The 13,045-nt window shown below is 37.7% G+C and overlaps 1 long non-coding RNA gene across 1 annotated transcript; it reads right to left on the bottom strand.

The window, feature by feature from the left end:
* Positions 1–1,168: 1,168 nt before the first annotated feature.
* LOC138425418 (uncharacterized) lies at positions 1,169–12,622 on the bottom strand. The gene is made up of 3 exons (XR_011251206.1): positions 12,531–12,622; positions 3,308–3,370; positions 1,169–2,458 (listed from the first exon to the last, which is right to left on the bottom strand). It is a non-coding gene; the product is annotated as an uncharacterized lncRNA (long non-coding RNA).
* Positions 12,623–13,045: the final 423 nt, after the last annotated feature.

Consider the following 13,045-nt stretch of genomic DNA (forward strand, 5'->3'; position numbering starts at 1 on the left):
AAGAAAAGCTAAAGGAGTTTCTCAGCAAATATACATGCTTCACAAAAAATGCTAAAGGAAGTTCTTGGCACAGAAATAGAAGTGTGCTAATTAACACCATAAAAGCATACACATAGGTACAAAATTCACTGATAAAAGTAAATATATAGTCAAAGTCATATTCTCTGGTATTGTAAGAGGTTAATAAAGCAAAAATATTAAAAATAATCATGATTATAATAATTCGGTTTTTAGATATACAGTATTAATAAATTGTAACAGCAATAACCTAAAATGTGAGGCAGAGCTAATAGTGTAAAATTTAGGAAGGCTATCAAAGTTAAATTGCTATTAGCTTAAAATAGGGTGTTAGAAATACAAGATATTTTATATAATTTTCAGTATAACCACAAGGAAATAAATGTGGTGAGACAAAAGATTATGATAGAAGAGTCAAAGTATATTGCCACAAAAAATCATCATATCACAGAGGATAGAAAGAATAAGAGGAACTCTGTATCTATAAAATATTTAGAAAACAATTAACAAAATGGAAATAGTAAAGTCTTTATATACCAATAACTACTCTAAATGTAAATAGATTAAATTCTCTAATCAAAAGACATAGCTGGCTGACTGGGTAGAAAAACAAGATCCAGTGAGCCGCTGCCTCCAGTGCATACTTAACTTTAAAGACACATGGACTGAGAGGGAAGAGATGGAAAATGGTATTTCAAGCAAATATTAACCAAAATAAATTAGGAATAGCCAAACCTATATTGAGGCTTCCCTTGTAGCTCAGTCAGTAAAGAGTCTGCCTGCAATGCAGGAGACCTGGGTTCGATTCCTGGGCTGGGAAGATCCCCTGGAGAAGGAAATGAAAACCCACTCCAGTATTCTTGCTTGGAGAATCCCATGGACAGAGGAGCCAGAAGGGCTATAGTCCATGGGGTTGCAAGAGTCGGACACGACTTAACGACTAAACCACCAGCACCAAAACTATATCAGACGAAATAGATTTTAACCTAAAAATGGTAAAAGGAGACAAAGAAGGTGAGTATATAATTATAAGATTGTCAGTTCATCAGAAAGATACAAACAGTTATAAATGTTTGTGCATCCTACACTGGAGTACCTAAATATCAAAAGTAAATAATAACAAAACTAAAAGGAGAAGCAAACAGCAATATAATAATGCTTGGGTACTTTAATATCCAACACTCTCAACATTGGATCAGTTCAGTTCAATTCAGTCACTCAGTCCTGTCTGATTCTTTGCAACCCCATTGAGTGCAGAATGCCAGGCCTCCCTGTCCATCGCCAACTCCTGGAGTTTACTCAAACTCACGTCCTTGAGTTGATGATGCCATCCAACCATGCCCCCTTCTCCTTCCATCTTCAATATTTCCCAGCATCAGGGTCTTTTCCAATGAGTCAGTTCTTCACATCAGGTGGCCAAATATTGGAGTTTCAGCTTCAGCATCAGTCCTTCATATGAATATTCAGGACTGATTTCCTTTGGGACGGACTGGTTGGATCTCCTTGCAATCCAAGGGACTCTCAAGAATCTCCTCCAATACCACAGTTCAAAAGCATCAAATCTTTGGCACTCAGCTTTCTTTATAGTCCAAATCTCACATCTATACATGACTACCAGAAAGACCATATCTTTGACTAGACGGACCTTTGTTGGCAAAATAATGCCTCTGCTTTATAATATGCTGTCTAGGTTGGTCATAACTTTTCTCCCAAGGAGCAAGTGTCTTTTAATTTCATGGCTGCACTCACCATCTGCAATGATTTTGGAGCCCAAGAAAATAAAGTCTGTCACTGTTTCCACTGTTTCCCCATCTATTTGCCATGAAGTGATGGGACCAGATGCCATGATCTTAGTTTTCTGAATGTTGAGCTTTAAGCCAACTTTTTCACACCCCTCTTTCACTTTCATCAAGAGGCTCTTTAGTTCTTCTTTGCTTTCTGCCATAAGGGTGGTATCATCTGTATATCTGAGGTTATTGATACTTCTCCCAGCAATCTTGATTCCTGCTTGTGTTTCATCCAGCCCAGCATTTCTCATGATATACATGGATATATCATCCAAAAAGAGAATTAATAATGAAGCAGTAGATTTGAACAACATAAAAACCAAATTGTTGTGCTTAGCCACTCAGTCGTGTTCAACTGTTTTTGACCCCATGAACTGTAGTCCACCAGGCTCTTCTGTCCATGAGGATTCTCCAGGCAAGAATACCGGAGTAGGTAGCCATTCCCTTCTCCAAGAGATCTTCCCAACATAGGGATCAACACAGGTCTCTGCATTGCAGGTGGATTCTTTACCGTCTGAGCCACAAGGAAGCTCATAAACCAAAATGGACCCAAAATGTAAATAGTGAACATTTCATCCAGCAAAAGGAGAATGCTGTTGCATATAATCCTCAGATGCACATGAAACCTTTTCCAGGATAGATCATATGTTAGGCTGCAATACAAATCGTAGCAAATTTAAGAATATGGAAATCATATCAAGTATTATTTTTCCCACAATTGTGTAATGGAAAACTGGAAAACACAAATATATGGAAATTAAGCATCACACATTTAAACAATGAGTAGATCAAAGTAGAAGTTATAAGAAAAATGAAAAAGTATATTGAGACAAATAAAAATTGAAACACAAAATTAGACATTCACATGTAAAGATTGAAATAGACCTCTACATTACACCACTTACAAAGATTAACTCATAATGAATTAAAGTCTTAAATGTAAGACTTGAAGTCATAAAACCCCTAGGACAAAACATAGAGAAAAAGCTGTTTGACGTGGGTCTTGGCATGAGTTTTTTACATATGACACCTAAAGCATAAACAACAAACTATTTTTTTTTAATGGGACCACATAACACCAAAAAGCTTCTACACAGCAAAAGAAAACATCAACAAAGGGAAAGGCAACCTACAGAATGGGAGAAAATATTTGTGCAAACTACACATCTGATACGGTGTTAATAACCATAATATACAAAGAACTCCTATAACTCAGTAACAACAAAAACCAATATTGGCAAAAACTTGAACAGACATTACATTTTTCTTAAAAAAAAGTATTGAAGTGGTCAAGAGGTATATGAAAATGTTCTCAACATCATTCATTATAACACTTGTATTATTTAACCAACCAGCAAAGCTGGCATAATAAAGAGACTTCAAAATGCAAGGGCTTTTATAATATCAGAGTTTGCTTCTCTCTGATATACTGGCTGGAGTTGAGTGGTTTCATATGAGAATATCTCCCACACAGTGTAAAGTGAAACAGGAAGTGTCCTTACCTTTCAGGAGGCATGCTGCCTCTTCTGTATTCAGGCTGGAATCTAGTCACGCGGCATTCCAGGCTGTAAGAGAAGACAGAAAACACAGTTCAAATCTAGGTGTCAGTGTATCCAGGTAAAACTAAGAAAGTTGATTATTAAATAAAGGAAAAAGGAAATTGATGAACAACTGTCTGCCACTTAATATTCGATTGATTATTTTTGAATAAGTAAATATCATTTATATAGCATTTATTTAAAATCTAGATAATTCTGGATGAATTCCCAATTGAATCATGATAGTTTTTTTCTAAGATAGTATTATACTGTTTATGAAAACATCTTAGAATATAAAAACTATATTCTAAGATAGTGATAAATATTTTCATTTAAAGTCATTAAGAGGAGAATGTCAATCACAAGTGTTCTTCCCATTATTAATATATATTTTTCTTCTTTTTGCATTGTCTAATGTAGTACTATAAAATATTTCTACAGTTAAGAAGGAAACAAAATAAGCACATGGAAGTTGATTTGAATTTAATAATACAATCCCATATACATACCTATGCTGAGACATACAGTGAGAAAAAGAAAGCAATATTCTATTTCCCATTATTACCCATGCAGAGTTTTCCAGTTCTCCTTTCGTCCTTCTAGGCCAACTGCCTTATTCTCACTGAGACCACCTGGTACATGCTTGTTTTCCTGGATGTTTAAGTAGAATGTCAACCCCAGACTCTATACTGCATCTCTGTCTGTATTTCATAATATCTAGCAAGACTGTGGTTACTTAATTAATCCAGAGCAATGGACTAATAATTAAATAACATGCACAATCCATTTTAAGAAGAATAGCAGTAAGTGATTTTTTTTTTCCCTCCACTAAACCTTGTTTAAATTAGCTATGTGTGTTTCCTAGCTTGTTGGGCAGCCTGAATTGAAATTCAGTTCACTGTATCTTCGTCATTACCTGCACATTATGCACCACTCTGCCAAGGGCTTTCAAATACGCCTATTTATATGCTGCGTTTGGGCTTCCCAACACTATTATAAAAGCAAGCTGACCTAGAGACACTCTCGTTTTCTCTAAGGAACTGAAATATCTACCACATATAGGCAATATTAAGGGCAACGATTTATTTAAGTTCTGAAGTGAAGAGCTAACAAAACTGCATATAAGATATTGATATCAAATCCATACAAGGAGAATAATAAAGACATGTATTAAAAAGGTTGATCAAATTTTAATCTAATAATATCCTATGTAATTTTAATTAACTTATTTGTCTAATGCTACATAAGGTTAAATCATTTACAGATGCTGTTTGTGTGTTTTAGCAATGTTATTAGTGTCTCCTGTTTCATTTTCTCTATTCACATGCTGAATGCACCCCTTTGAAGTAATTAGCATAATCACTAACATTATAAGATCATTTTCCTCACTCCAAATAAATGACCATCAAATTCATGCCTACTCTCTATATTCAGAAATGCTTAAATAGTTCATTACTACCCAAATGACTATGGGGAAATGCTGTGCATAAGATGAAAGTCATAATGACTCATACCCCCCACAACGAAGATGAAACTCTTCCACATAGGAATTAATTCACTGTAAAATATCTGAGATCAGAAAGATAACTGAAAGGACTAAAAATAAAATTGAATGCAATAGGTAATCTAAAGGTCATGAGACTTGTCACTAAACAATTAGAAGATTTTTTAATTTTGATAGGCTTTATAAACATTACTACAGGTTATATTCTGAATATAGATTGCTTTTAAATTCAGCTTTCTTATATCTAAATGTATATCTAATGAAAACATTTTATATGCTATAAGCTTTCACTTATCATTCATATTACATTGATGAAAAAATTAAATGTCATGAGATCATAAACAGATATTTTCATTTTGGTAAGGTTAAGTTTTATCAATACTACTATAGCTTCTATTCTGATTCAGAGCACTTTTTAAATGGTGCTTTATCTAAATGTACATCTAATGAAAATAATTTTATACATTATGTTTCACATTTCTTATCACACTAAATCTAAAAGGAATCTGAAACACTAATAGTATTAATTTAATTTTCTAACAATAATATATCCTTTTGGTAATAGGCTTTATTGATTTTCAAATCTGAACCTATCTCATCTGATACAAATGAGAAAAAATAAGGAAGATATTATTCCTAAATTTAAAGATATAAGCAAATTTGATATTGATTCACAGGGCATCACACAATAGATTAAAGTGATACTGGTTAATAACAGAATTTATATTTCTTAATACTGAACTTAGAGCCCAGATCTAAACAAAACTGTGAAGAAGAGAGCTTACTCATAGCATATTTCATTTTTTTGTATGCATCCCTTTTTTCTCAAATACTTTCTGAGTGCATGATGGTCGCTAGCATTTCAGTACCCAGGACTTAGGCACATTGGCATGCAACCTTTATGCTGTAAGCCTGCTATGGTTAGCCTCTTTATAGGATCGGTTCTTACACCAGACAGGTGATGAAATATTTTGAAAACGACCCATGGTTCATGCTCTCTAACCACATCCTTCCTTTCATGGGAGACTTAACTAACAGAACTCAATGCCAGAGTTATTTTTCCTTCTCTTTCCTCTCTGTTCCACTTTATATTCTTATAGTCCCAGAGAATCTTATAAAAGATCAGGGTCCCTGTTCACTTAGGCCAATGTATATTTCTGAGGGAAAATATTTAGCCTACCTTTCATATCTGTCATGTTGCTTACTAGGGGCTATTGTTCACCCTACATTGAAATCTCCAGGTGCTTTCAAGCACCTTCAAGTCATTCTAAATGTGTAAGGCTATTGTGACAGTTTTCTCAGCAAATGGCTTTGAAGGATATCAAAAAATGGAGGTTTTTCCAAAATTTGCAGAAACAGTCAACAAATATTAATTAATTTCTAATCTCCAAATGGTCAGATATATCAAAAGGTGCTCAACATCATTTGTCACTAAAGAAAAGCAGGTTCAAAATATAGTAACGACTAAGCATCTACAGAAATGGCTAACATTAAAAGGATTGAGAGCAAATTAGACTGACATATTGATGGAGGGGATACAGCTTGAGGCAGTTACTTTTTGTTCATTGCTTGGTCATTCCTAATAAATCTGGACACACAGGAATCCAGTAAGGCCAGTTGTGTGTATGTCCAACAGAAAGGCAGATACATGGACTCAGACATATAAAAAACTTTCATATTATACTATCCATAAAAGCCAAAAACTGAGAATAAAAACAATATCCATCTACAATAGACTGAATAAAGGACTGTGATAGAGAACAATGGAATACTATATATTAAGAGAAAAGAACAAATATTGCTAAATGCAGAAAAGGCAGAATGCCATAGTAAACAAACAAAGAAAACCCATGTAATGCTTCTCCTCATCAGAAATAGCAATTCATCTCTCAGGGATCAATCTACATTACCAAGGCACACAAGAGTTAGGTGAAAAAACAAAAAACCACTTCATCAGTGGTGTAAATTAGTAAATTTCAGCTTCAGTTTAGTCACTCAGTCGTGTCTGACTCTTTGCAACCACATGGACTGCAGCACACCAGGCCTCCCTGTCCATCACCAACTCCCAGAGTCTGCCCAAACTCGCGTCCATTGAGTTGGCGATGCCTTCCAACCATCTCATCCTCTCCCGTCCCCTTCTCTTTCCCAGCATCAGGGTCTTTTCCAATGAGTCAGCTATTCACATTAGGTGGCCAAAGTATTGGAGCTTCAGTTTCAACATCAATCCTTCCAATGAACACCCAGGACTGATCCCCTTTAGGATGGACTGGTTGGATCTCCTTGCAGTCCAAGGGACTCTCAAGAGTCTTCTCCAACATCTCAGTTCAAAAGCATCAATTTTTCAATGCTCAGCTTTCTTTATAGTCCAACTCTCACATCCCTACATGACTACTGGAAAAACCATAGCCTTGACTAGACAGACCTTGGTTGGCAAAGTAATGTCTCTGCTTTTTAATATGCTGTCTAGGTTGGTCATAACTTTTCTTTCAAGGAGTAAGCATCTTTTAATTTCATGGCTGTGATCACCATCTTCAGTGATTTTGGAGCCAAAAAAAATAAAGTCAGCCAATTTTTCCACTGTTTCCCCATCTATTTGCCATGAAGTGATGGGAGCGGATGCCATGATCTTAGTTTTCTGAATGTTGAGCTTTAAGCCAACTTTTTCATGCTCCTCTTTCATTTTCATCAATAGGCTCTTTAGTTCTTTGCTTTCTGCCATAAGGGTGGTGTCATCTGCATATCTGAGGTCATTGATATTTCTCCCAGCAATCTTGATTCCAGCTTGTGCTTCTTCCAGCCCAGCGTTTCTCATGGTGTACTCTGCATATATATTAAATTAGTAGGGGGACAATATACAGCCTTGACGTCCTCCTTTTCCTATTTGGCCAGTCTGTTGTTGCATGTCCAGTTCTAACTGTTGCTTCCTGACCTGTGTACAGATTTCTCAAGAGGCAGGTGAGGTGGTCTGGTATTCCCATCTCTTGAAGAATTTTCCACAGTTTATTGTGATCCACACAGTCAAAGGCTTTGGCATAGTCAATAAAGCAGAAGTAGATGTTTTTCTGGAACTCTCTGGCTTTTTCCATGATCCAGCAAATGTTGGCAATTTGATCTCTAGTTCTTCTGCCTTTTCTAAAACCAGCTTGAACATCTGGAAGTTTACTGTTCACGTATTGCTGAAGCCTGGCTTGGAGAATTTTGAGCATTACTTTGCTAGAGTGTGAGACAAGTGCAATTGTGTGGTAGTTTGAGCATTCTTTGGCATTGCCTTTCTTTGGGATTGGAATGAAAACTGACCTTTTCCAGTCCTGTGGCCACTGCTGAGTTTTCCAAATTTGCTGGCATATTGAGTGCAGCACTTTCACAGCATCATCTTTTAGGATTTGAAATAGCTCAACTGGAATTCCATCACCTCCACTAACTTTGTTTGTAGTGATGCTTCCTAAAGCATAATTATACAGGTAAGTTAGTAAATATACCTGTTTCAATAGGATAGATACATTTACTCCATGAAAACAACCCTCCATGTAAAGCAACAGTATACAAATACAAGAAGAGTACATGTGGACTAATAAATACCCTTTTACTGCAAATGCCCAGAACCTTGACTAAGTATGAAGGGCAAGTTTAATTCAAGAAGCATTTAGTTATATTCAATGACACTTGTTCAAGCTTGCTACTCAAACATCCAAATATGTTATCAAGCTCATCTCCTGGCTCTCATAGGGCTACAGATATAATGTTGACACCTAAAGTAACTTGCATGGAAGAATTTCAAGCCACTTAGGGAGTGGGACCCTCAGAGGAAGTTACTAGTGCTAATCAAAAGCTTAAAGCCATTAAAACCAAATCCAAGTCATGTTTGTTTTAAGGATAAATCCAGAAGAGGAATTAGGATGAAGGGCTTCAATCCAGAGGTGCAAGCACTCATTCACTCATGAGCCATTTATTGTGAAACAATTATTTTTGGCCAACTATTATTTTCTTTGCTAGAAATAAAGTGGTCTTCAGAGAGGTCTTTTCCCTCTAGGTGATCACCTTCTACAAAGATAGACGCTATAGGCACCTACTTTTGGTGGGCTAGTGGTAATGAATTCACCTGGCAATGCATGAGGCTTAAGAGACCTGGGTTCGGGAAGATACGCTGGAGGAGGGCACAGCCACCTACTCCAGCTTTCCTGCCTGGAGAATCCCATGGACAGAGGAGCCTGGTGGGCTACAATCCGTAGGGTTGCAAAGAGTCAGACACAACTGAGGGGACTTGGCACGCGTGCATGTACTTACAGGCAGACTTTGTTTTATTGTGCTTCACTTTACAGCACTTCGCAGATACTGCTTTTTTCTTTTTTTTTACAAAGTGAATGTTCATGATAACCCAGCCTCAACACGTCTATGGGTGCCGTCTTCCCAACAGCATTTGCTCACTTCATGTCTCTGTGACACATTTCGATATTCAGTGTTTCACACTTTTTCATTATTATATTTGCTATGGTGACCTGTGATCAGTGACCTTTGATGTAGCTAATATTGCTGACTGAAGACTCAGATCATGCTGCCTTTTTGGCAATAAAATATCTTTTAATTAAGTATGTACATTTCTTTAGACATAATGCTATTGCACACTTAACAGACTACCGTATAGTAAACATAAGTTTATATACACCAGGAAACCAAAAACCTCGTGTGACTGGCTTTCTGGCGATATTCACTTTATGGCAGTGGTTAGGACCCAAAACTGCAGCATCTCCAAGGGCTGCCTATAGATAAACAAGATTTACTTTCATGTAGATGCTCTGAGAAAAACACAAATGGAGATTAGAGATAAAGCCTGACTGAGATGAGGAACCAGTTTCAAAAAAGTCTTCAGGGACGGCCTTTCTGCAGAGGTCACGTTTGCACACGCAACTGAAAGATCAAACAGAAGGAGTCAAATGAAGATCTGAGAGAGGAGCCATCTAGACAGAGGGACCCTGAGGAGGCCAGAACAAGGCTGACACATTCAAGGACCAACAAGGGGCTCAGCATGGTTAGAGTACAGAGTGAGGAAACAGTAGGAAATGGCATGGAAAAGGCAGATGGGAAGCAGATTATGTCAAGCTTTTAAAACCATAATGAGTGGCTTGGTTTTTTTTTTTAATTAATTAATTTATTCTAATTGGAGAATGATTACTTCACAATATTGTGATGGGTTTTGCCATACATCAACATGAATTAGCCACATGTACACATGTGTTTTTATTTTAACTGAAATGAAAACACATTTGTAGGACTTTAAGCAAGACAAACGCAATGCCTACACTTTGAAAAAATCACTCTGGTGCGCTACATAGAAGCCTGTTTCCATACTGAGAAAATTTGGAAATGAAACACCTTTGAATCATCAATAGACCTACTTTCCAATGGACAAAACATTCTCTAAAATGCTTTATAACAGCACCCAGATCAGTGCTCTCTCCTCTACCTTTTTCAGGCTATTTCTAGGATTTTTATTTTTATTTTATTTTACTTAACAATACTATATTGGTTTTGCCATACATTTACATGAATCCACCATGGGTGTACATAAGTTCCCAATCCTGAACTCCCCTCCCCCTCCCTCCCCATATCATCTCTCTGGGTCATTCCAGTGCGCCAGCCCCAAGCATCCTGTATCCTGTATCGAACCTAGACTGGCGATTCGTTTCTTACATGACAGTATACATGTTTCAGTGCCATTCTCCCAAATCATCCCACCCTCTCCCTCTCCCACAGAGTCCAAAAGTCCGTTCTATACATCTGTGTCTCTTGCTGTCTCGCATACAGGGTTATCTAGGAATTTTACAATTGATAGCATTACCCTCACATTCATAGAAATCTAAGGAAGATCAGAAATAAAGGACAGTCTTATCCCAAGGTTCTCTAAAGAGAAACTGAGTTATAAAGAAATAGCTTATAGGATGTCCCTGCTGGTCCAGTGGTTGAGACCCCATATTTCCACTACAAAGGACACTGGTTTGATCCCCAGTTGGGGAACTAAGATCCCAAAGGCTGCACAGGCTGGTCAAAAATTTTTCAAAAAAAGAAATAGCATATGACTCAATATCATCACTACACAATATGAAAAATTCTTAGGTTGCCAGAATTTGTAACCATGTTTATGGCTTGCCTTCCTCAGAGTTCTGCATGTCTCTAACTAAGTGAGTGAAAAGACATTTTAGGTATGATTTCTAGGTTTTGTGAAGATTATCATCCCAAAACTCAGAGATCATTTCCTCTGTTAACTCTGATCCCTAAAAATTGAGCTGAGATTGTCAGCTCACTAATTACAGCTCACTAATCTTTGTTCTCAATTCATCTGAAAATAGGAAATGCTTCTTATCATCTTTGTGAGACATGAAGTCACAAATATCTTAGTTTCCCCTATAAAACAAATGTCCGAAGCATGTTAGAACATTATCTCCCACTTGGCTATCACTTGAGGTCACTCTCAGGTGAAATACCAGTGACCAGAAATGGGTCAAGGATGAGTCCAATTTCATTAACATCTGAAAGCTTTCATATGATAGAACAGCCAGTGCTCCTCTCATTGCCAGACAGATCCCTCCAAAGAAAGTTATTAGTCAAAAGGGCAAGCTAGAATCCCAGTGGTGATACTTCTTGTGCCATGAGTACTAGATTAAGTGAGGTAAATAATAGATGGTCTGTTCACTGGGGAGTTGACTTCAGCCCTTCTCAAGATGCAGATGGAAATTTTAACCCACTCACATCCGATCTCAGTCTGGAGCCATCTTTCTTTTCCTCCAAAGAATAGAGACTGAATTTCAGGCTAGTTAAATCATTTCCCAGCTATCCTGTTGTAACCTGATAAGCTACGGGTTCCCAGAAGAAAGAGAACCAGGAATGCTTTCTTGAGAGAGGAGAAGCCATTTTTGGCCTAAGTCATTTTGTGATCTAAACCTTGCCACAATGCTTGCCCTTAAACAGGTCTCAGTAATTAATGATCTAAGGGAACAAAAGAATACAGAAACACTGCCTGTTACCAAGCAAGAAAAGTTATGATAGCAAAGGTGACATGTTAGTTGTGAAGACTGCCAGTTTTGACTCACTAGGAAAGATCAGTCTGAATCACTCAGCCACCAGATTTACAGGAACCTAATGGATGATGATGTTGACCTTGTCTGACCCTTATGACTTCAATCAACTAAAGCTTGGACTCTATCAACCACTCAAGCCTCTTCATGAATATGCATATATGATACTGGGTTAGCCAAAATGCTCTTTTGGGATTTCCATAAGATGTTGCAGGAAAACCTCAACGAACTGTTTGGCCAACCCAATACTTTTAGCTTTAAACTTCCCCAGTATTAGTGTTCCAGAGAAGGCAATGGCACCCCACTCCAGTACTCTTGCCTGGAAAATCTCATGGACAAAGGGGCCTTGTGGGCTGCAGTCCATGGGGTCATGAAGAGTCAGACACGACTGAGCGACTTCACTTTCACTTTTCACTTTCATGCATTGGAGAAGGAAATGGCAGCCTACTCCAGTGTTCTTGCCTGGAGAATCCCAGGACAGGAGAGCCTGGTAGGCTGCCATCTGTGGGGTCGCACAGAGTCGGACACAACTGTAGCGACTTAGCAGCAGCAGCAGCAGTATTACTGTTCAGGGAGACACGGCTTTGGGAAAGATCCCTGGTGTTCTCCTTACTTGCTGTAAGTAGTAATAAATCCTTCCTTCTGATCTTCAGCATGGTTGTTTTGGCCCAATACCCATCAAGAGGTGAACTCTGAAAAAAAGAAAAAAAGAGACGAACTCTGTTCTCAGGTAACACTAGGGGTGTACAACAAGAACTTGATGAATCCCTGCTCTGAACTTCTGCCCTGATAGAGTTGACTGCTTGATATTTATCTTCCAAACCCAAATCAGGTTATAGCACATAACCTTATTCTCTTGGTGGAGGCACTCATTTGAGCCTCTTTTGATTTTGATTTTATATGTGTATGTACACATATACACAACTATGCTGGCTAATCTTTTTTTCTTTTCCCGAATCCAGTCTGGTTTCTCATTCAGTTCAGCTGATGGGAGACTCTGGTAGAACAGAGGGCAGGAACAAAGGGAGGTCAGGATATGTAAGTTCTCCCTGAGCTCAGTTGCTGGATGGTAGGGTTACATTTCTCCACAGAAGGCCACTGTTCCATCTGGCTGCCCTCACAGACAGC

The sequence above is a fragment of the Ovis canadensis genome, chromosome 20, assembly GCF_042477335.2.
Source record: "Ovis canadensis isolate MfBH-ARS-UI-01 breed Bighorn chromosome 20, ARS-UI_OviCan_v2, whole genome shotgun sequence".
Classification (NCBI taxonomy): domain Eukaryota; kingdom Metazoa; phylum Chordata; class Mammalia; order Artiodactyla; family Bovidae; genus Ovis; species Ovis canadensis.